We start from the raw sequence: 22970 nt of genomic DNA on the forward strand, positions 1-22970 counted from the left end.
TCCAAATATCACTTTGCCATTTCCACAAGAACTGTCTTAGGGAAAGGCTTCTTGAGGGGAAAGCTGTAACTCTGTGAGATGATCTCACAGAACACAAAGAAGTTTCCCAGAAAGCTTCTTTCTCTTTGTTATCGGAGGATATTTCCTTTGGCCCTATAGTCTTCAAAGCTATCCGAAATATCTGTTCTCAGATTCCACAGAAATAATGCTAGCAAAGAGATCCACGAAATACACATGTAACTCTGTGAGATGAATTAACAGAACACTAAGCAGTTTCTCAGAAAGCTTCTTTCCAGATTTCATCTGAGGAGATTTCCTTTTTCACCGTAGCCTTCTAAGGGCTTCCAAATATCACTTTGCCAAATAAACAATAACTGTTTTAGCGAAACGCTTCTAGAGGGAAAGATGTAAGTCTGTGAGGTGATTTCACAGAACACAAAGAAGTTTCTCAGAAAGCTTCTTTCTCTTTGTTATCGGAGGATATTTCCTTTGGACCTATAGTCTTCAAAGGGATCCGAAATATCTGTTCTCAGATTCCACAGAAATAAGGCTAGTAAAGAGATCCACGAAATACACATGTAACTCTGTGAGATGAATTAAAAGAACACTGAGCAGTTTCTCAGAAAGCTTCTTTCCAGTTTTCAACTGAGGATATTTCCTTTTTCACCATAGCCCTCTATGGGCTTTCAAATATCACTTTGCCAAATCCAAAAGAACTGTCTTAGCGAAAGGCTTCTTGAGGTGAAAGCTGTAACTCTGTGAGATGATCTCACAGATCACAAAGAAGTTTCTCAGAAAGCTTCTTTCTCTTTGTTATCGGAGGATATTTCCTTTGGCCTTATAGTCTTCAATGGGATCCGAAATATCTTTTCTGAGATTCCACAGAAATAAGGCTAGCAAAGAGATCCACGAAATACACATGTAACTCTCTGAGATGAATTATCAGAACACTAAGCAGTTTCTCAGAAAGCTTCTTTCCAGATTTCATCTGAGGAGATTTCCTTTTTCACCATAGCCCTCTATGGGCTTCCAAATATCACTTTGCCAATTCCACAAGAACTGTCTTAGCGAAAGGCTTCTTGAGGGGAAAGCTGTAACTCTGTGAGATGATTTCATAGAACACAAAGAAGTTTCTCAGAGAACTTCTTTCTCTTTGTTATCGGAGGATATTTCCTTTGGCCCTATAGTCTTCAAAGGGATCCGAAATATCTGTTCTCAGATTCCACAGAAATAAGGCTAGCAAAGAGATCCACGAAATACACATGTAACTCTGTGAGATGAATTAACAGAACACTAAGCAGTTTCTCAGAAAGCTTCTTTCCAGATTTCATCTGAGGATATTTCCATTTTCACCATAGCCCTCTATGGGCTTCCAAATATCACTTTGCCAATTCCACAAGAACTGTCTCAGCGAAATGTTTCTTGAGGGGAAAGCTGTAACTCTCTGAGATGATTTCACAGAAGACAAAGAAGTTTCTCAGAAAGCTTCTTTCTCTTTCTTATCGGAGGATATTTCCTTTGGACCTATAGTCTTCAAAGGGATCCGAAATATCTGTTCTCAGATTACACAGAAATAAGGCTGGCGAAGAGATCGACGAAATACACATGTATCTCTGTGAGATGAATTAACAGAACACTAAGCAGTTTCTCAGAAAGCTTCTTTCCAGATTTCATCTGAGGATATTTCGTTTTTCACCATAGCCGTCTATGGGCTTCCAAATATCACTTTGCCAATTCCACAAGAACTGTCTTAGCGAAAGGCTTCTTGAGGGGAAAGCTGTAACTCTGTGAGATGATTTCACAAAACACCAAGAAGTTTCTCAGAAAGCTTCTTTCTCTTTGTTATCGGAGGATATTTCCTTTGGCCCTATAGTCATCAAAGGGATCCGAAATATCTGTTCTCAGATTCCACAGAAATAAGGCTAGCAAAGAGATCCACGAAATACACATGTAACTCTGTGAGATGAATTAACAGAACACTAAGCAGTTTCTCAGAAAGCTTCTTTCCAGATTTCATCTAAGGATATTTCCATTTTCACCATAGCCCTCTATGGGCTTCCAAATATCACTTTGCCAATTCCACAAGAACTGTCTTAGCGAAAGGCTTCTTGAGGGGAAAGCTGTAACTCTGTGAGATGATTTCACAGAAGACAAAGAAGTTTCTCAGAAAGCTTCTTACTCTTTGTTATCGGATGATACTTCCTTTTGCTCTATAGTCTTCAATGGATCCGAAATATCTGTTCTCAGATTCCACAGAAATAAGGCTAGCAAAGAGATCCACGAAATACACATGTAACTCTGTGAGATGAATTAACAAAACACTAAGCAGTTTCTCAGAAAGCTTCTTTCCAGATTTCATCTGAGGACATTTCCTTTTTCACCATAGCCCTCTAGGGGCTTCGAAATATCACTTTTCCAATTCCACAAGAAGTGTCTTAGTGAAAGTCTTCTTGAGGGGTAAGCTGTAACTCTGTGAGGTGATTTCACATAACACAACGAAGTTTCTCAGAAAGATTCTTTCTCTTTGTTATCGGAGGATATTTCCTTTGGCCCTGAAGTCTTCAAAGGGATCCGAAATATCTGTTCTCAGATTCCACAGAAATAAGGCTAGCAAAGAGATCCACGAAATACAGATGTAATTCTGTGTGATGAACTAACAGAACACTAAGCAGTTTCTAAGAAAGCTTCTTTCCAGATTTCATCTGAGGAGATTTCCTTTTTCACCATAGCGCTCTATGGGCTTCCAAATATCACTTTGCCAATTCCACAAGAACTGTGTTAGCGAAAGGCTTCTTGAGGGGAAAGCTGTAACTCTGTGAGATGATTTCACAGAACACAAAGAAGTTTCTCAGAAAGCTTCTTTCTCTTTTTTATCGGAGGATATTTCCCTTGGCCCTATAGTCTTCAAAGGGATCCGAAATATCTGTTCTCAGATTCCACAGAAATAAGGCTAGCAAAGAGATCCACGAAATACAGATGTAATTCTTTGTGATGAACTAACAGAACACTAAGCAGTTTCTAAGAAAGCTTCTTTCCAGATTTCATCTGAGGATATTTCCTTTTTCACCATAGCCCTCTATGGGCTTCCCAATATCACTTTGACAATTCCACAAGAACTGTGTTAGCGAAAGACTTCTTCAGGGGAAAGCTGTAACTCTTTGAGATGATTTCACAGAACACAAAGAAGTTTCTCAGAAAGCTTCTTTCTCTTTGTTATCGGAGGATATTTCCTTTGGCCCTATAGTCTTCAAAGGGATCCGAAATATCTGTTCTCAGATTCCACAGAAATAAGGCTGGCAAAGAGATCCACGAAATACAGATGTAATTCTGTGTGATGAACTAACAGAACACTAAGCAGTTTCTAAGAAAGCTTCTTTCCAGATTTCATCTGAGGAGATTTCCTTTTTCACCATAGCGCTCTATGGGCTTCCAAATATCACTTTGCCAATTCCACAAGAACTGTGTTAGCAAAAGGCTTCTTGAGGGGAAAGCTGTAACTCTGTGAGATGATTTCACAGAACACAAAGAAGTTTCTCAGAAAACTTCTTTCTCTTTGTTATCGGAGGATATTTCCTTAGGCCCTAGAGTCTTCAAAGGGATCCGAAATATCTGTTCTCAGATTCCACAGAAATAAGGCTAGCAAAGATATCCACGAAATACACTAGTAACTCTGTGAGATGAATTAACAGAACACTAAGCAGTTTCTCAGAAAGCTTCTTTCCAGATTTCATCTGAGGAAATTTCCTTTTTCACCATAGCCCTCTATGGGCTTCCAAACATCACTGTGCCAATTCCACAAGAACTGTCTTAGTGAAAGGCTTCTTGAGGGGAAAGCTGTAACTCTGTGAGATGATTTCACAGAACACAAAGAAGTTTCTCAGAAAGCTTCTTTCTCCTTGTTATCGGAGGATATTTCCTTGGCCCTATAGTCTTCAAAGGGATCCGAAATATCTGTTCTCAGATTTCATAGAAATAAGGCTAGCAAAGAGATCCACGAAATACAGATGTAACTCTGTGAGATGAATTAACAGAACACTAAGCAGTTTCTCAGAAAGCTTCTTTCCAGATTTCATCTGAGGATATTTCCTTTTTCACCATAGCCCTCTATGGGCTTTCAAATATCACTGTGCCAATTCCACAAGAACTGTCTTAGTGAAAGGCTTCTTGAGGGGAAAGCTGTAACTCTGTGAGATGATTTCACAGAACATAAAGAAGTTTCTTAGAAAGCTTCTTTCTCCTTGTTATCGGAGGATATTTCCTTGGCCCTATAGTCTTCAAAGGGATCCGAAATATCTGTTCTCAGATTTCATAGAAATAAGGCTAGCAAAGAGGTCCACGAAATACACATGTAACTCTGTGAGATGAATTAACAGAACACTAAGCAGTTTCTCAGAAAGCTTCTTTCCAGATTTCATCTGAGGAATTTTCCTTTTTCACCATAGCCCTCTATGGGCTTCCAAATATCACTTTGCCAATTCCACAAGAACTGTGTTAGCGAAAGGCTTCTTGAGGGGAAAGCTGTAACTCTGTGAGATGATTTCACAGAACACAAAGAAGTTTCTCAGAAAACTTCTTTCTCTTTGTTATCGGAGGATATTTCCTTTGGCCCTATAGTCTTCAAAGGGATCCGAAATATCTGTTCTCAGATTCCACAGAAATAAGGCTGGCAAAGATATCCACGAAATATACTAGTAACCCTGTGAGATGAATTAACAGAACACTAAGCAGTTTCTCAGAAAGCTTCTTTCCAGATTTCATCTGAGGAAATTTCATTTTTCACCATAGCCCTCTATGGGCTTCCAAATATCACTGTGCCAATTCCACAAGAACTGTCTTAGTGAAAGGCTTCTTGAGGGGAAAGCTGTAACTCTGTGAGATGATTTCACAGAACACAAAGAAGTTTCTCAGAAAGCTTCTTTACATTGTTATCGGAGGATATTTCCTTTGGCTCTATAGTATTCAAAGGGATCCGAAATATCTGATCTCAGATTCCACAGAAATAAGACTAGCAAAGAGATCCACGAAATACACATGTAACTCTGTGAGATGAATTAACAGAACACTAAGCAGTTTCTCAGAAAGCTTCTTTCCAGATTTCATCTGAGGATATTTCCTTTTTCACCATAGCCGTCTACGGGCTTCCAAATATCACTTTGCCAATTCCACAAGAACTGTCTTAGCGAAAGTCTACTTGAGGGGAAAGCTGTAACTCTGTGAGATGATTTCACAGAACACAAAGAAGTTTCTCAGAAAGCTTCTCTCTTTGTTATCGGAGGATATTTCCTTTGGCCCTATAGTCTTCAAAGGGATCCGAAATATCTGTTCTCAGATTCCACAGAAATAAGGCTAGCCAAGAGATCCACGAAATACACATGTAACTCTGTGAGATGAATTAACAGAACACTAAGCAGTTTCTCAGAAAGATTCTTTCGAGATTTCATCTGACTATATTTCCTTTTTCACCATAGCCCTCTATGGGCTTCCAAATATCACTTTGCCAATTCCATAAGAACTGTGTTAGCGAAAGGATTCTTGAGGGGAAAGCCGTAACTCTCTGAGATGATTTCACAGAACACAAAGAAGTTTCTCAGGAAGCTTCTTTCTCTTTGTTATCGGAGGATATTTCCTTTGGTCCTATAGTCTTCAAAGGGATCCGAAATATCTGTTCTCAGATTCCACAGAAATAAGGCTAGCAAAGAGATCCACGAAATACACTTGTAACTCTGTGAGATGAATTAACAGAACACTAAGTAGTTTCTCAAAAAGCTTCTTTCCAGATTTCATCTGAGGAGATTTCCTTTTAAACCATAGCCCTCTATGGGCTTCCAAATATTACTCTGCCAATTCCACAAGAACTGTCTTAGCGAAAGGCTTCTTGAGGGGAAAGCTGTAATTCCGTGGGATGATTTCACAGAACACAAAGAAGTTTCTCAGAAAGCTTCTTTCTCTTTGTTATCGGAGGATATTTCCTTGGCCCTATAGTCTTCAAAGGGATACGAAATATCTGTTCTCAGATTCCACAGAAATAAGGCTAGCAAAGAGATCCACGAAATACACATGTAATTCTGTGAGATGAATTAAGAGAACACTAAGCAGTTTCTCAGAAAGCTTCTTTCCAGATTTCATCTGAGGATATTTCCTTTTTCACCATAGCCCTCTATGGACTTCCAAATTTCACTTTGCCAATTCCACAAGGACTGTCTTAGCGAAAGGCTTCTTGAGGGGAAAGCTGTAACTCTGTGAGATGATTTCACAGAACACAAAGAAGTTTCTCAGAAAGCTTCTTCCTCTTTGTTTTCGGAGGATATTTCCTTTGGCCCTATAGTCTTCAAAGGGATCCGAAATATCTGTTCTCAGATACCACAGAAATAAGGCTAGCAAAGAGATCCACGAAATACACATGTAACTCTGTGAGATGAATTAACAGAACACTAAGCAGTTTCTCTGAAAGCTTCTTTCCAGATTTCATCTGAGGATATTACCTTTTTCACCATAGACCTCTAAGGGCTTCCAAATATCAGTTTGCCTATTCCACAAGAACTGTCTTAGCCAAAGGCATCTTGAGGGGTAAGCTGTAACCTGGGAGATGATTTCACAGAACTCAAAGAAGTTTCTCAGAAGGCTTCTTTCTCTTTGTTATCGGAGGATATTTCCTTTGGCCGTATAGTCTTCATAGGGATCCGAAATATCTGTTCTCAGATTCCACAGAAATAAGGCTAGCAAAGAGATCCACGAAATACACATGTAACTCTGTGAAATGAATTAACAGAACACTAAGCAGATTCTCAGAAAGCTTCTTTCCAGTTTTCATCTGAGGATATTTCCTTTTTCACCATAGCCTTATAAGGGCTTTCAAATATCACTTTGCCAATTCCACAAGAACTGTCTTAGCGAAAGTCTTCTTGAGGGGTAAGCTGTAACTCTGTGAGGTGATTTCACAGAACACAAAGAAGTTTCTCAGAAAGCTTCTTTCTCTTTGTTATCGGAGGATATTTCCTTTGGCCCTGAAGTCTTCAAAGGGATCCGAAATATCTGTTCTCAGATTCCACAGAAATAAGGCTAGCAAAGAGATCCACGAAATACAGATGTAATTCTGTGTGATGAACTAACAGAACACTAAGCAGTTTCTAAGAAAGCTTCTTTCCAGATTTCATCTGAGGATATTTCCTTTTTCACCATAGCCCTCTATGGGCTTCCCAATATCACTTTGACAATTCCACAAGAACTGTGTTAGCGAAAGGCTTTTTCAGGGGCAAGCTGTAACTCTTTGAGATGATTTCACAGAACACAAAGAAGTTTCTCAGAAAGATTCTTTCTCTTTGTTATCGCAGATTATTTCCTTTGGCCCTATAGTCTTCAAAAGCATCCGAAATATCTGTTCTCAGGTTTCACAGAAATAAGGCTAGCAAAGACATCCACGAAATACAGATGTAATTCTGTGTGATGAACTAAGAGAACACTAAGCAGTTTCTAAGAAAGCTTCTTTCCATATTTCATCTGAGGAGATTTCCTTTTTCACCATAGCGCTCTATGGGCTTCCCAATATCACTTTGCCAATTCCACAAGAACTGTGTTAGCGAAAGGCTTCTTTAGGGGAAAGCTGTAACTCTGTGAGATGATTTCACAGAACACAAAGAAGTTTCTCAGAAAGCTTCTTTCTCTTTGCTATCGGAGGATATTTCCCTTGGCCCTATAGTCTTCAAAGGGATCCGAAATATCTGTTCTCAGATTCCACAGAAATAAGGCTAGCAAAGAGATCCACGAAATACACATGTAACTCGGTGAGATGAATTGACAGAACACTAAGCAGTTTCTCAGAAAGCTTCTTTCCAGATTTCATCTGAGAATATTTCCTTTTTCAGCATAGCCCTCCATGGGCTTCCAAATATCACCTTCCAATTCCACAAGAACTGTCTTAGCGAAAGGCTGCTTAAGGGGAAAGCTGTATCTCTGTGAGATGATTTCAAAGAACACAAAGAAGTTTCTCAGAAACCTTCTTTCTCTTTGTTATCGGAGGATATTTCCTTTGGCCATGAAGTCTTCAAAGCGATCCGAAATATCTGTTCTCAGATTCCACAGAAATAAGGCTAGCAAAGAGATCCACGAAATACAGATATAATTCTGTATGATGAACTAACAGAACAATAAGCAGTTTCTAAGAAAGCTTCTTTCCAGATTTCATCTGAGGATATTTCCTTTTTCACCATAGCCCTTTATGGGCTTCCAAATATCACTTTGACAATTCCACAAGAACTGTGTTAGCGAAAGACTTCTTGAGGGGAAAGCTGTAACTCTGTGAGATGATTTCACAGAACACAAAGAAGTTTCTCAGAAAGCTTCTTTCTCTTTGCTATCGGAGGATATTTCCCTTGGCCCTATAGTCTTCAAAGGGATCAGAAATATCTGTTCTCAGATTCCACAGAAATAAGGCTAGCAAAGAGATCCACGAAACAAACTTGTAACTCTGTGAGATGAATTAACAGAACACTAAGCAGTTTCTCAGAAAGCTTCTTTCCAGATTTCATCTGAGGATATTTCCTTTTTCACCATAGCCCTCTATGGGCTTCGAAATATCACTTTGCGAATTCCACAAGAACTATCTTAGCGAAAGGCTTCTTGAGGGGAAAGCTGTAACTGTGTGAGATGATTTCACAGAACACAAAGAAGTTTCTCAGAAAGCTTACTTCTCTTTGTTTTCGGAGGATATTTCCTTTGGCCCTATAGTCTTCAAACGGATCCGAAATATCTGTTCTCAGATTCCACAGAAATAAGGTTACCAAAGAGATCCACGAAATACACATGTAACTCTGTGAGATGAATTAACAGAACACGAAGCAGTTTCTCAGAAAGTTTCTTTCCAGATTTCATCAGAGGATATTTCCTTTTTCACCGAAGCCCTCTATGGGCTTCCAAACATCACTTTGCCAATTCCACAAGAACTGTCTTAGCGAAAGTCTTCTTGAGGGGAAAGCTGTAACTCAGTGAGATGATTTCACAGATCACAAAGAAGTTTCTCAGAAAGCTTCATTCTCTTTGTTATCGGAGGATATTTCCTTTGGCCCTATAGTCTTCAAAGGGATCCGAAATATCTGTTCTCAGATTCCACAGAAATAAGGCTAGCCAAGAGATCCACGAAATACACATGTAACTCTGTGAGATGAATTAACAGAACACTAAGCAGTTTCTCAGAAAGATTCTTTCGAGATTTCATCTGACTATATTTCCTTTTTCACCATAGCCCTCTATGGGCTTCCAAATATCACTTTGCCAATTCCACAAGAACTGTGTTAGCGAAAGGATTCTTGAGGGGAAAGCTGTAACTCTCTGTGATGATTTCACAGAACACAAAGAAGTTTCTCAGGAAGCTTCTTTCTCTTTGTTATCGGAGGATATTTCCTTTGGTCCTATAGTCTTCAAAGGGATCTGAAATATCTGTTCTCAGATTCCACAGAAATAAGGCTAGCAAAGAGATCCACGAAATACACTTGTAACTCTGTGAGATGAATTAACAGAACACTAAGCAGTTTCTCAAAAAGCTTCTTTCCAGATTTCATCTGAGGAGATTTCCTTTTAAACCATAGCCCTCTATGGGCTTCCAAATATTACTCTGCCAATTCCACAAGAACTGTCTTAGCGAAAGGCTTCTGGAGGGGAAAGCTGTAACTCCGTGAGATGATTTCACAGAACACAAAGAAGTTTCTCAGAAAGCTTCTTTCTCTTTGTTATCGGAGGATATTTCCTTGGCCCTATAGTCTTCAAAGGGATCCGAAATATCTGTTCTCAGATTCCACAGAAATAAGTCTAGCAAAGAGATCCACGAAATACACATGTAATTCTGTGAGATGAATTAAGAGAACACTAAGCAGTTTCTCAGAAAGCTTCTTTCCAGATTTCATCTGAGGATATTTCCTTTTTCACCATAGCCCTCTATGGGCTTCCAAATTTCACTTTGCCAATTCCACAAGAACTGTCTTAGCGAAAGGCTTCTTGAGGGGAAAGCTGTAACTCTGTGAGATGATTTCACAGAACACAAAGAAGTTCCTCAGAAAGCTTCTTTCTCTTTGTTTTCGGAGGATATTTCCTTTGGCCCTATAGTCTTCAAAGGGATCCGAAATATCTGTTCTCAGATACCACAGATATAAGGCTAGCAAAGAGATCCACGAAATACACATGTAACTCTGTGAGATGAATTAACAGAACACTAAGCAGTTTCTCTGAAAGCTTCTTTCCAGATTTCATCTGAGGATATTTCCTTTTTCACCATAGCCCTCTAAGCGCTTCCAAATATCAGTTTGCCTATTCCACAAGAACTGTCTTAGCCAAAGGCTTCTTGAGGGGAAAGCTGTAACCTGGGAGATGATTTCACAGAACTCAAAGAAGTTTCTCAGAAGGCTTCTTTCTCTTTGTTATCGGAGGATATTTCCTTTGGTCGTATAATCTTCATAGGGATCCGCAATATCTGTTCTCAGATTCCACAGAAATAAGGCTAGCAAAGAGATCCACGAAATACACATGTAACTCTGTGAAATGAATTAACAGAACACTAAGCAGATTCTCAGAAAGCTTCTTTCCAGATTTCATCTGAGAATATTTCTTTTTTCAGCATAGCCCTCCATGGGCTTCCAAATATCACCTTCCAATTCCACAAGAAATGTCTTAGCGGAAGGCTGCTTAAGAGGAAAGCTGTATCTCTGTGAGATGATTTCAAAGAACACAAAGAAGTTTCTCAGAAAGCTTCTTTCTCTTTGTTATCGGAGGACATTTACTTTGGCCCTATAGTCTTCAAAGGGATCCGAAATATCTGTTCTCAGATTTCACAGAAATAAGGCTAGCAAAGAGATCCACGAAATACACGTGTAACTCTGTGAGATGAATTAACAGAACACTAAGCAGTTCCTCAGAACGCTTCCTTCCAGTTTTAATCTGAGGATATTTCCTTTTTCACCGTAGCCCTCTATGGGCTTCCAAATATCACTTTGCCAATTCCACAAGAACTGTCTTAGCGAATGGCTTTTTGATGGGAAAGCTGTAATTCTGTGAGATCATTTCACAGAACACAAAGAAGTTTCTTAGAAAGCTTCTTTCTCTTTGTTATGGGAGGATATGTCCTTTGGCCAAATACTCTTCAATGGCATCCGAAATATCTGTTCACAGATTCCACAGAAATAAGGCTAGTAAAGAGATCCACGAAATACACATGTAACTCTGTTAGATGAATTAAAAGAACACTAAGCAGTTTCTCAGAAAGCTTCTTTCCAGATTTCATCTGAGAATATTTCCGTTTTCAGCATAGCCCTCCATGGTCTTCCAAATATCACCTTCCAATTCCACAAGAACTGTCTTAGCGAAAGGCTGCTTAAGGGGAAAGCTGTATCTCTGTGAGATGATTTCAAAGAACACAAAGAAGTTTCTCAGAAAGCTTCTTTCTCTTTGTTATCGGAGGATATTTCCTTTGGCCCTATAGTCTTCAAAGGGATCCGAAATATCTGTTCTCAGATTCCACAGAAATAAGGCTAGCAAAGAGATCCACGAAATACACATGTAACTCTGTGAGATGAATTAACAGAACACTAAGCAGTTCCTCAGAACGCTTCTTTCCAGTTTTAATCTGAGGATATTTCCTTTTTCACCGTAGCCCTCTATGGGCTTCCAAATATCACTTTGCCAATTCCACAAGAACTGTCTTAGCGAATGGATTTTTAATGGGAAAGCTGTAATTCTGTGAGATCATTTCACAGAACACAAAGAAGTTTCTTAGAAAGCTTCTTTCTCTTTGTTATGGGAGGATATGTCCTTTGGCCCAATAGTCTTCTATGGCATCCGAAATATCTGTTCACAGATTCCACAGAAATAAGGCTAGCAAAGAGATCCACGAAATACACATGTAACTCTGTGAGATGAATTTAAAGAACACTAAGCAGTTTCTCAGAAAGCTTCTTTCCAGTTTTCATCGGAGGATATTTCCTTTTTCAACATAGCCTTCTATGGGCTTCCAAATATCACTTTACCAATTCCACAGGAACTGTCTTAGCCAAATGATTCTTGAGGGGAAAGCTGTAACTCTGTGAGAAGATTTCACAGAACACAAAGAAGTTTCTCAGAAAGCTTCTTTCTCTTTGTTATGGGAGGATATGTCCTTTGGCCCTATAGTCTTCAAAGGGATCCGAAATATCTGTTCTCACATTCCACAGAAATAAGGCTAGCAAAGAGATCCACGAAATACACATGTAACTCGGTGAGATGAATTGACAGAACACCAAGCAGTTTCTCAGAAAGCTTCTTTCCAGATTTCATCTGAGGATATTTCCTTTTTCACCATAGCCCTCTATGGGCTTCCAAATATCACTTTGCCAATTCCACAAGAACTGTGTTAGCGAAAGGCTTCTTGAGGGGAAAGCTGTAACTCTGTGAGATGATTTCACAGAACACAAAGAAGTTTCTCAGGAAGCTTCTTTCTCTTTGTTATCGGAGGATATTTCCTTAGGCTCTATAGTCTTCAATGGGATCCTAAATATCTGTTCTAAGATTCCACAGAAATAAGGCTAGCAAAGAGATCCACGAAATGCACATGTAACTCTGTGAGATGAATTAACAGAACAATAAGCAGTTTCTCAGAAAGCTTCTTTCCAGATTTCATCTGAGGATATTTCCTTTTTCACCATAGCCATCCAATGGCTTCCAAATATCACTTTGCCAATTCCACAAGAACTGTCTTAGCGAAAGGCTGCTTGAGGGGATAGCAGTATCTCTGTGAGATGATTTCAGAGAACACAAAGAAGTTTCTCAGAAAGCTTCTTTCTCTTTCTTATCGGAAGATATTTCCTTTGGCCCTATAGTCTTCAAAGGGATCCGAAATATCTGTTCTCAGATTCCACAGAAATAAGGCTAGCAAAGAGATCCACGAAATACACTTGTAACTCTGTGACATGAATTAACAGAACACTAAGCAGTATCTCAGAAAGCTTGTTTCCAGATTTCATCTGAGGAGATTTCCTTTTTCACCATAGCCCTCTATGGGCTTCCAAATATCACTTTGCGAATTCCACAAGAACTGTCTTAGCGAAAGGCTTCTTAAGGGGAAAGCTGTAACTCTGTGAGATGATTTCACAGAACACAAAGAAGTTTCTCAGAAAGCTTCTTTCTTTTTGTTATCGGAGGATATTTCCTTGGCCCTATAGTCTTCAAAGGGATCCGAAATATCTGTTCTCAGATTCCACAGAAATAAGGCTAGCAAAGAGATCCACGAAATACACATGTAACTCTGTGAGAAGAATTAACAGAACACTAAGCAGTTTCTCAGAAAGCTTCTTTCCAGATTTCATCTGGGGATATTTCCCTTTTCACCATAGCCCTCTATGGGCTTCCAAATATCACTTTGCCAATTCCACAAGAACTGTCTTAGCGAAAGGCTTCTTGAGGGGAAAGCTGTAACTGTGTGAGATGATTTCACAGAACACAAAGAAGTTTCTCAGAAAGCTTCTTTCTCTTTGTTTTCGGAGGATATTTCCTTTGGCCCTATAGTCTTCAAAGGGATCCGAAATATCTGTTCTCAGATTCCACAGAAATAAAGTTACCAAAGAGATCCACGAAATACACATGTAACTCTGTGAGATGAATTAACAGAACACTAAGCAGTTTCTCAGAAAGCTTCTTTCCAGATTTCATCTAAGGAGATTTCCTTTTTCAACATAGCCCTCTATGGGCTTCCAAATATCACTTTGCCATTTCCACAAGAACTGTCTTAGCGAAAGGCTTCTTGAGGGGAAAGCTGTAACTCTGTGAGATGATTTCACAGAACACAAAGAAGTTTCTCAGAAAGCTTCTTTCTCTTTGTTATCGGAGGATATTTCCTTGGTCCTCTAGTCTTCAAAGGTATCCGAAATATCTGTTCTCAGATTCCACAGAAATAAGGCTAGCAAAGAGATCCACGAAATACACATGTAACTCGGTGAGATGAATTGACAGAACACTAAGCAGTTTCTCAGAAAGCTTCTTTCCAGATTTCATCTGAGAATATTTCTTTTTTCAGCATAGCCCTCCATGGGCTTCCAAATATCACCTTCCAATTCCACAAGAACTGTTTTAGCGAAAGGCTGCTTAAGAGGAAAGCTGTATCTCTGTGAGATGATTTCAAAGAACACAAAGAAGTTTCTCAGAAAGCTTCTTTCTCTTTGTTATCGGAGGACATTTCCTTTGGCCCTATAGTCTTCAAAGGGATCCGAAATATCTGTTCTCAGATTCCACAGAAATAAGGCTAGCAAAGAGATCCACGAAATACACATGTAACTCTGTGAGATGAATTAACAGAACACTAAGCAGTTTCTCAGAAAGCTTCTTTCCAGATTTCATCTGAGGAAATTTCCTTTTTCACTATAGCCTTCAATGGGTTCCAAATATCACTTTACCAGTTCCACAAGAACTGTCTTAGCCAAAGGCTTCTTGAGGGGAAAGCTGTAACTCTGTGAGATGATTTCACAGAACACAAAGAAGTTTCTCAGAAAGCTTCTTTCTCTTTGTTATGGGAGGATATGTCCTTTGGCCCTATAGTGTTCAAAGGGATCCGAAATATCTGTTCTCACATTCCACAGAAATAAGGATAGCAAAGAGATCCACGAAATACACATGTAACTCGGTGAGATGAATTGACAGAACACCAAGCAGTTTCTCAGAAAGCTTCTTTCCAGATTTCATCTGAGGATATTTCCTTTTTCACCATAGCCCTCTATGGGCTTCCAAATATCACTTTGCCAATTCCACAAGAACTGTGTTAGCGAAAGGCTTCTTGAGGGGAAAGCTGTAACTCTGTGAGATGATTTCACAGAACACAAAGAAGTTTCTCAGGAAGCTTCTTTCTCTTTGTTATCGGAGGATATTTCCTTAGGCTCTATAGTCTTCAAAGGGATCCGAAATATCTGTTCTAATATTCCACAGAAATAAGGCTAGCAAAGAGATCCACGAAATACACATGTAACTCTGTGAGATGAATTAACAGAACACTAAGCAGATTCTCAGAAAGCTTCTTTCCAGATTTCTTCTGAGAATATTTCTTTTTTCAGCATAGCCCTCCATGGGCTTCCAAATATCACCTTCCAATTCCACAAGAACTGTCTTAGCGAAAGGCTGCTTAAGAGGAAAGCTGTATCTCTGTGAGATGATTTCAAAGAACACAAAGAAGTTTCTCAGAAAGCTTCTTTCTCTTTGTTATCGGAGGACATTTCCTTTGGCCCTATAGTCTTCAAAGGGATCCGAAATATCTGTTCTCAGATTTCACAGAAATAAGGCTAGCAAAGAGATCCACGAAATACACGTGTAACTCTGTGAGATGAATTAACAGAACACTAAGCAGTTCCTCAGAACGCTTCCTTCCAGTTTTAATCTGAGGATATTTCCTTTTTCACCGTAGCCCTCTATGGGCTTCCAAATATCACTTTGCCAATTCCACAAGAACTGTCTTAGCGAATGGCTTTTTGATGGGAAAGCTGTAATTCTGTGAGATCATTTCACAGAACACAAAGAAGTTTCTTAGAAAGCTTCTTTCTCTTTGTTATGGGAGGATATGTCCTTTGGCCCTATAGTCTTCAAAGGGATCCGAAATATCTGTTCACAGATTCCACAGAAATAAGGCTAGTAAAGAGATCCACGAAATACACATGTAACTCTGTTAGATGAATTAAAAGAACACTAAGCAGTTTCTCAGAAAGCTTCTTTCCAGATTTCATCTGAGAATATTTCCGTTTTCAGCATAGCCCTCCATGGTCTTCCAAATATCACCTTCCAATTCCACAAGAACTGTCTTAGCGAAAGGCTGCTTAAGGGGAAAGCTGTATCTCTGTGAGATGATTTCAAAGAACACAAAGAAGTTTCTCAGAAAGCTTCTTTCTCTTTGTTATCGGAGGATATTTCCTTTGGCCCTATCGTCTTCAAAGGGATCCGAAATATCTGTTCTCAGATTCCACAGAAATAAGGCTAGCAAAGAGATCCACGAAATACACATGTAACTCTGTGAGATGAATTAACAGAACACTAAGCAGTTCCTCAGAACGCTTCTTTCCAGTTTTAATCTGAGGATATTTCCTTTTTCACCGTAGCCCTCTATGGGCTTCCAAATATCACTTTGCCAATTCCACAAGAACTGTCTTAGCGAATGGATTTTTGATGGGAAAGCTGTAATTCTGTGAGATCATTTCACAGAACACAAAGAAGTTTCTTAGAAAGCTTCTTTCTCTTTGTTATGGGAGGATATGTCCTTTGGCCCAATAGTCTTCTAGGGCATCCGAAATATCTGTTCACAGATTCCACAGAAATAAGGCTAGCAAAGAGATCCACGAAATACACATGTAACTCTGTGAGATGAATTAAAAGAACACTAAGCAGTTTCTCAGAAAGCTTCTTTCCAGTTTTCATCGGAGGATATTTCCTTTTTCAACATAGCCTTCTATGGGCTTCCAAATATCACTTTACCAATTCCACAGGAACTGTCTTAGCCAAAGGATTCTTGAGGGGAAAGCTGTAACTCTGTGAGAAGATTTCACAGAACACAAAGAAGTTTCTCAGAAAGCTTCTTTCTCTTTGTTATGGGAGGATATGTCCTTTGGCCCTATAGTCTTCAAAGGGATCCGAAATATCTGTTCTCACATTCCACAGAAATAAGGCTAGCAAAGAGATCCACGAAATACACATGTAATTCTGTGAGATGAATTAAGAGAACACTAAGCAGTTTCTCAGAAAGCTTCTTTCCAGATTTCATCTGAGGATATTTCCTTTTTCACCATAGCCCTCTATGGACTTCCAAATTTCACTTTGCCAATTCCACAGGAACTGTCTTAGCGAAAGGCTTCTTGAGGGGAAAGCTGTAACTCTGTGAGATGATTTCACAGAACACAAAGAAGTTTCTCAGAAAGCTTCTTTCTCTTTGTTTTCGGAGGATATTTCCTTTGGCCCTATAGTCTTCAAAGGGATCCGAAATATCTGTTCTCAGATACCACAGAAATAAGGCTAGCAAAGAGATCCACGAAATACACATGTAACTCTGTGAGATGAATTAACAGAACACTAAGCAGTTTCTCTGAAAGCTTCTTTCCAGATTTCATCTGAGGATATTACCTTTTTCACCATAGACCTCTAAGGGCTTCCAAATATCAGTTTGCCTATTCCACAAGAACTGTCTTAGCCAAAGGCATCTTGAGGGGTAAGCTGTAACCTGGGAGATGATTTCACAGAACTCAAAGAAGTTTCTCAGAAGGCTTCTTTCTCTTTGTTATCGGAGGATATTTCCTTTGGCCGTATAGTCTTCATAGGGATCCGAAATATCTGTTCTCAGATTCCACAGAAATAAGGCTAGCAAAGAGATCCACGAAATACACATGTAACTCTGTGAAATGAATTAACAGAACACTGAGCAGATTCTCAGAAAGCTTCTTTCCAGTTTTCATCTGAGGATATTTCCTTTTTCACCATAGCCTTATAAGGGCTTTCAAATATCACTTTGCCAATTCCACAAGAACTGTCTTAGCGAAAGTCTTCTTGAGGGGTAAGCTGTAACTCTGTGAGGTGATTTCACAGAACACAAAGAAGTTTCTCAGAAAGCATCTTTCTCTTTGTTATCGGAGGATATTTCCTTTGGCCCTGAAGTCTTCAAAGGGATCCGAAATATCTGTTCTCAGATTCCACAGAAATAAGGCTAGCAAAGAGATCCACGAAATACAGATGTAATTCTGTGTGATGAACTAACAGAACACTAAGCAGTTTCTAAGAAAGCTTCTTTCCAGATTTCATCTGAGGATATTTCCTTTTTCACCATAGCCGTCTATTGGCTTCCCAATATCACTTTGACAATTCCACAAGAACTGTGTTAGCGAAAGGCTTTTTCAGGGGCAAGCTGTAACTCTTTGAGATGATTTCACAGAACACAAAGAAGTTTCTCAGAAAGATTCTTTCTCTTTGTTATCGCAGATTATTTCCTTTGGCCCTATAGTCTTCAAAAGGATCCGAAATATCTGTTCTCAGATTTCACAGAAATAAGGCTAGCAAAGACATCCACGAAATAGAGATGTAATTCTGTGTGATGAACTAAGAGAACACTAAGCAGTTTCTAAGAAAGCTTCTTTCCATATTTCATCTGAGGAGATTTCCTTTTTCACCATAGCGCTCTATGGGCTTCCCAATATCACTTTGCCAATTCCACAAGAACTGTGTTAGCAAAAGGCTTCTTTAGGGGAAAGCTGTAACTCTGTGAGATGATTTCACAGAACACAAAGAAGTTTCTCAGGAAGCTTTTTTCTCTTTGTTATCTGAGGATATTTCCTTAGTCCCTATAGTCTTCAAAGGGATCCGAAATATCTGTTCTCAGATTCCACAGAAATAAGGCTAGCAAAGATATCCACGAAATACACTTGTAACTCTGTGAGATGAATTAACAGAACACTAAGCAGTTTCTCAGAAAGCTTCTTTCCAGATTTCATCTGAGGAAATTTAATTTTTCACCATAGCCCTCTATGGGCTTCCAAATATCACTGTGCCAATTCCACAAGAACTGTCTTAGTGAAAGGCTTCTTGAGGGGAAAGCTGTAACCCTGTGAGATGATTTCACAGAACACAAAGAAGTTTCTCAGAAAGCTTCTTTCTCCTTGTTATCGGAGGATATTTCCTTGGCCCTATAGTCTTCAAAGGGATCCGAAATATCTGTTCTCAGATTTCATAGAAATAAGGCTAGCAAAGAGATCCACGAAGTACACATGTAACTCTGTGAGGTGAATTAACAGAACACTAAGCAGTTTCTCAGAAAGCTTCTTTCCAGATTTCATCAGAGGATATTTCCTTTTTCACCATAGCCCTCTATGGGCTTCCAAATATCACTTTGCCAATTCCACAAGAACTGTCTTAGCGAAAGGCTTCTTGAGGGGAAAGCTGTAACTCTGTGAGATGATTTCACAGAACACAAAGAAGTTTCTCAGAAAGCTTCTTTCTCTTTGCTATCGGAGGATATTTCCCTTGGCCGTATAGTCTTCAAAGGGATCCGAAATATCTGTTCTCAGGTTCCACAGAAATAAGGCTAGCAAACAGATCCACGAAATACACTTGTAACTCTGTGAGATGAATTAACAGAACACAAAGCAGTTTCTCAGAAAGCTTCTCTCCAGATTTCATCTGAGGATATTTCCATTTTCACCATAGCCCTCTATGGGCTTCCAAATATCACTTTGCCAATTCCACAAGAACTGTCTTAGCGAAAGGTTTCTTGAGGGGAAAGCTGTAACTCTGTGAGATTATTTCACAGAAGACAAAGAAGTTTCTCAGAAAGCTTCTTACTCTTTGTTATCGGATGATACTTAATTTGGCCCTATAGTCTTCAAAGGGATCCGAAATATCTGTTCTCAGATACCACAGAAATAAGGCTAGCAAAGAGATCCACGAAATACACATGTAACTCTGTGAGATGAATTAACAGAACACTAAGCAGTTTCTCTGAAAGCTTCTTTCCAGATTTCATCTGAGGATATTTCCTTTTTCACCATAGCCCTCTAAGGGCTTCCAAATAACAGTTTGCCTATTCCACAAGAACTGTCTTAGCCAAAGGCTTCTTGAGGGGAAAGCTGTAACCTGGGAGATGATTTCACAGAACTCAAAGGAGTTTCTCAGAAGGCTTCTTTCTCTTTGTTATCGGAGGATATTTCCTTTGGCCGTATAGTCTTCATAGGGATCCGAAATATCTGTTCTCAGATTACACAGAAATAAGGCTAGCAAAGAGATCCACGAAATACACATGTACCTCTGTGAAATGAATTAACAGAACACTAAGCAGATTCTCAGAAAGCTTCTTTCCAGATTTCATCGAAGGATATTTCCATTTTCACCATAGCCTTCTATGGGCCTCCAAATATCACTTTACCAATTCCACAAGAACTGTCTTAGCGAAAGGCTTCTTGAGGGGAAAGCTGTATCTCTGTGAGAAGATTTCACAGAACCCAAAGAAGTTTCTCAGAAAGCTTCTTTCTCTTTGTTATCGGAGGATATTTCCTTTGTCCCTATAGTCTTCAAAGGGATCCGAAATATCTGTTCTCAGATTCCACAGAAATAAGGATAGCAAAGAGATCCACGAAATACACATGTAACTCGGTGAGATGAATTGACAGAACACTAAGCAGTTTCTCAGAAAGCTTCTTTCCAGATTTCATCTGAGAATATTTCCTTTTTCAGCATCGCCCTCCATGGGCTTCCAAATATCACCTTCCAATTCCACAAGAACTGTCTTAGCGAAAGGCTGCTTAAGGGGAAAGCTGTATCTCTGTGAGATGATTTCAAAGAACACAACGAAGTTTCTCAGAAAGCTTCTTTCTCTTTGTTATCGGAGGATGTTTCCTTTGGCCATGAAGTCTTCAAAGGGATCCGAAATATCTGTTCTCAGATTCCACAGAAATAAGGCTAGCAAAGAGATCCACGAAATACAGATGTAATTCTGTATGATGAACTAACAGAACAATAAGCAGTTTCTAAGAAAGCTTCTTTCCAGATTTCATCTGAGGATATTTCCTTTTTCACCATAGCCCTTTATGGGCTTCCAAATATCACTTTGACAATTCCACAAGAACTGTGTTAGCGAAAGACTTCTTGAGGGGAAAGCTGTAACTCTGTGAGATGATTTCACAGAACACAAAGAAGTTTCTCAGAAAGCTTCTTTCTCTTTGCTATCGGAGGATATTTCCCTTGGCCCTATAGTCTTCAAAGGGATCAGAAATATCTGTTCTCAGATTCCACAGAAATAAGCCTAGCAAAGAGATCCACGAAACACACTTGTAACTCTGTGAGATGAATTAACAGAACACTAAGCAGTTTCTCAGAAAGCTTCTTTCCAGATTTCATCTGAGGATATTTCCTTTTTCACCATAGCCCTCTATGGGCTTCGAAATATCACTTTGCGAATTCCACAAGAACTATCTTAGCGAAAGGCTTCTTGAGGGGAAAGCTGTAACTGTGTGAGATGATTTCACAGAACACAAAGAAGTTTCTCAGAAAGCTTACTTCTCTTTGTTTTCGGAGGATATTTCCTTTGGCCCTATAGTCTTCAAACGGATCCGAAATATCTGTTCTCAGATTCCACAGAAATAAGGTTACCAAAGAGATCCACGAAATACACATGTAACTCTGTGAGATGAATAAACAGAACACTAAGCAGTTTCTCAGAAAGTTTCTTTCCAGATTTCAGCAGAGGATATTTCCTTTTTCACCGAAGCCCTCTATGGGCTTCCAAACATCACTTTGCCAATTCCACAAGAACTGTCTTAGCGAAAGTCTTCTTGAGGGGAAAGCTGTAACTCAGTGAGATGATTTCACAGATCACAAAGAAGTTTCTCAGAAAGCTTCATTCTCTTTGTTATCGGAGGATATTTCCTTTGGCCCTATAGTCTTCAAAGGGATCCGAAATATCTGTTCTCAGATTCCACAGAAATAAGGCTAGCCAAGAGATCCACGAAATACACATGTAACTCTGTGAGATGAATTAACAGAACACTAAGCAGTTTCTCAGAAAGATTCTTTCGAGATTTCATCTGACTATATTTCCTTTTTCACCATAGCCCTCTATGGGCTTCCAAATATCACTTTGCCAATTCCACAAGAACTGTGTTAGCGAAAGGATTCTTTAGGGGAAAGCTGTAACTCTCTGAGATGATTTCACAGAACACAAAGAAGTTTCTCAGGAAGCTTCTTTCTCTTTGTTATCGGAGGATATTTCCTTTGGTCCTATAGTCTTCAAAGGGATCTGAAATATCTGTTCTGAGATTCCACAGAAATAAGGCTAGGAAAGAGATCCACGAAATACACTTGTAACTCTGTGAGATGAATTAACAGAACACTAAGCAGTTTCTCAAAAAGCTTCTTTCCAGATTTCATCTGAGGAGATTTCCTTTTAAACCATAGCCCTCTATGGGCTTCCAAATATTACTCTGCCAATTCCACAAGAACTGTCTTAGCGAAAGGCTTCTTGAGGGGAAAGCTGTAACTCCGTGAGATGATTTCACAGAACACAAAGAAGTTTCTCAGAAAGCTTCTTTCTCTTTGTTATCGGAGGATATTTCCTTGGCCCTATAGTCTTCAAAGGGATCCGAAATATCTGTTCTCAGATTCCACAGAAATAAGTCTAGCAAAGAGATCCACGAAATACACATGTAATTCTGTGAGATGAATTAAGAGAACACTAAGCAGTTTCTCAGAAAGCTTCTTTCCAGATTTCATCTGAGGATATTTCCTTTTTCACCGTAGCCCTCTATGGGCTTCCAAATTTCACTTTGCCAATTCCACAAGAACTGTCTTAGCGAAAGGCTTCTTGAGGGGAAAGCTGTAACTCTGTGAGATGATTTCACAGAACACAAAGAAGTTTCTCAGAAAGCTTCTTTCTCTTTGTTTTCGGAGGATATTTCCTTTGGCCCTATAGTCCTCAAAGGGATCCGAAATATCTGTTCTCAGATACCACAGAAATAAGGCTAGCAAAGAGATCCACGAAATACACATGTAACTCTGTGAGATGAATTAACAGAACACTAAACAGTTTCTCTGAAAGCTTCTTTCCAGATTTCATCTGAGGATATTTCCTTTTTCACCATAGCCCTCTAAGCGCTTCCAAATATCAGTTTGCCTATTCCACAAGAACTGTCTTAGCCAAAGACTTCTTGAGGGGAAAGCTGTAACCTGGGAGATGATTTCACAGAACTCAAAGAAGTTTCTCAGAAGGCTTCTTTCTCTTTGTTATCGGAGGATATTTCCTTTGGTCGTATAGTCTTCATAGGGATCCGAAATATCTGTTCTCAGATTCCACAGAAATAAGGCTAGCAAAGAGATCCACGAAATACACATGTAACTCTGTGAAATGAATTAACAGAACACTAAGCATATTCTCAGAAAGCTTCTTTCCAGATTTCTTCTGAGAATATTTCTTTTTTCAGCATAGCCCTCCATGGGCTTCCAAATATCACCTT

This window comes from Macaca fascicularis, chromosome 9, assembly GCF_037993035.2.
Source record: "Macaca fascicularis isolate 582-1 chromosome 9, T2T-MFA8v1.1".
Classification (NCBI taxonomy): domain Eukaryota; kingdom Metazoa; phylum Chordata; class Mammalia; order Primates; family Cercopithecidae; genus Macaca; species Macaca fascicularis.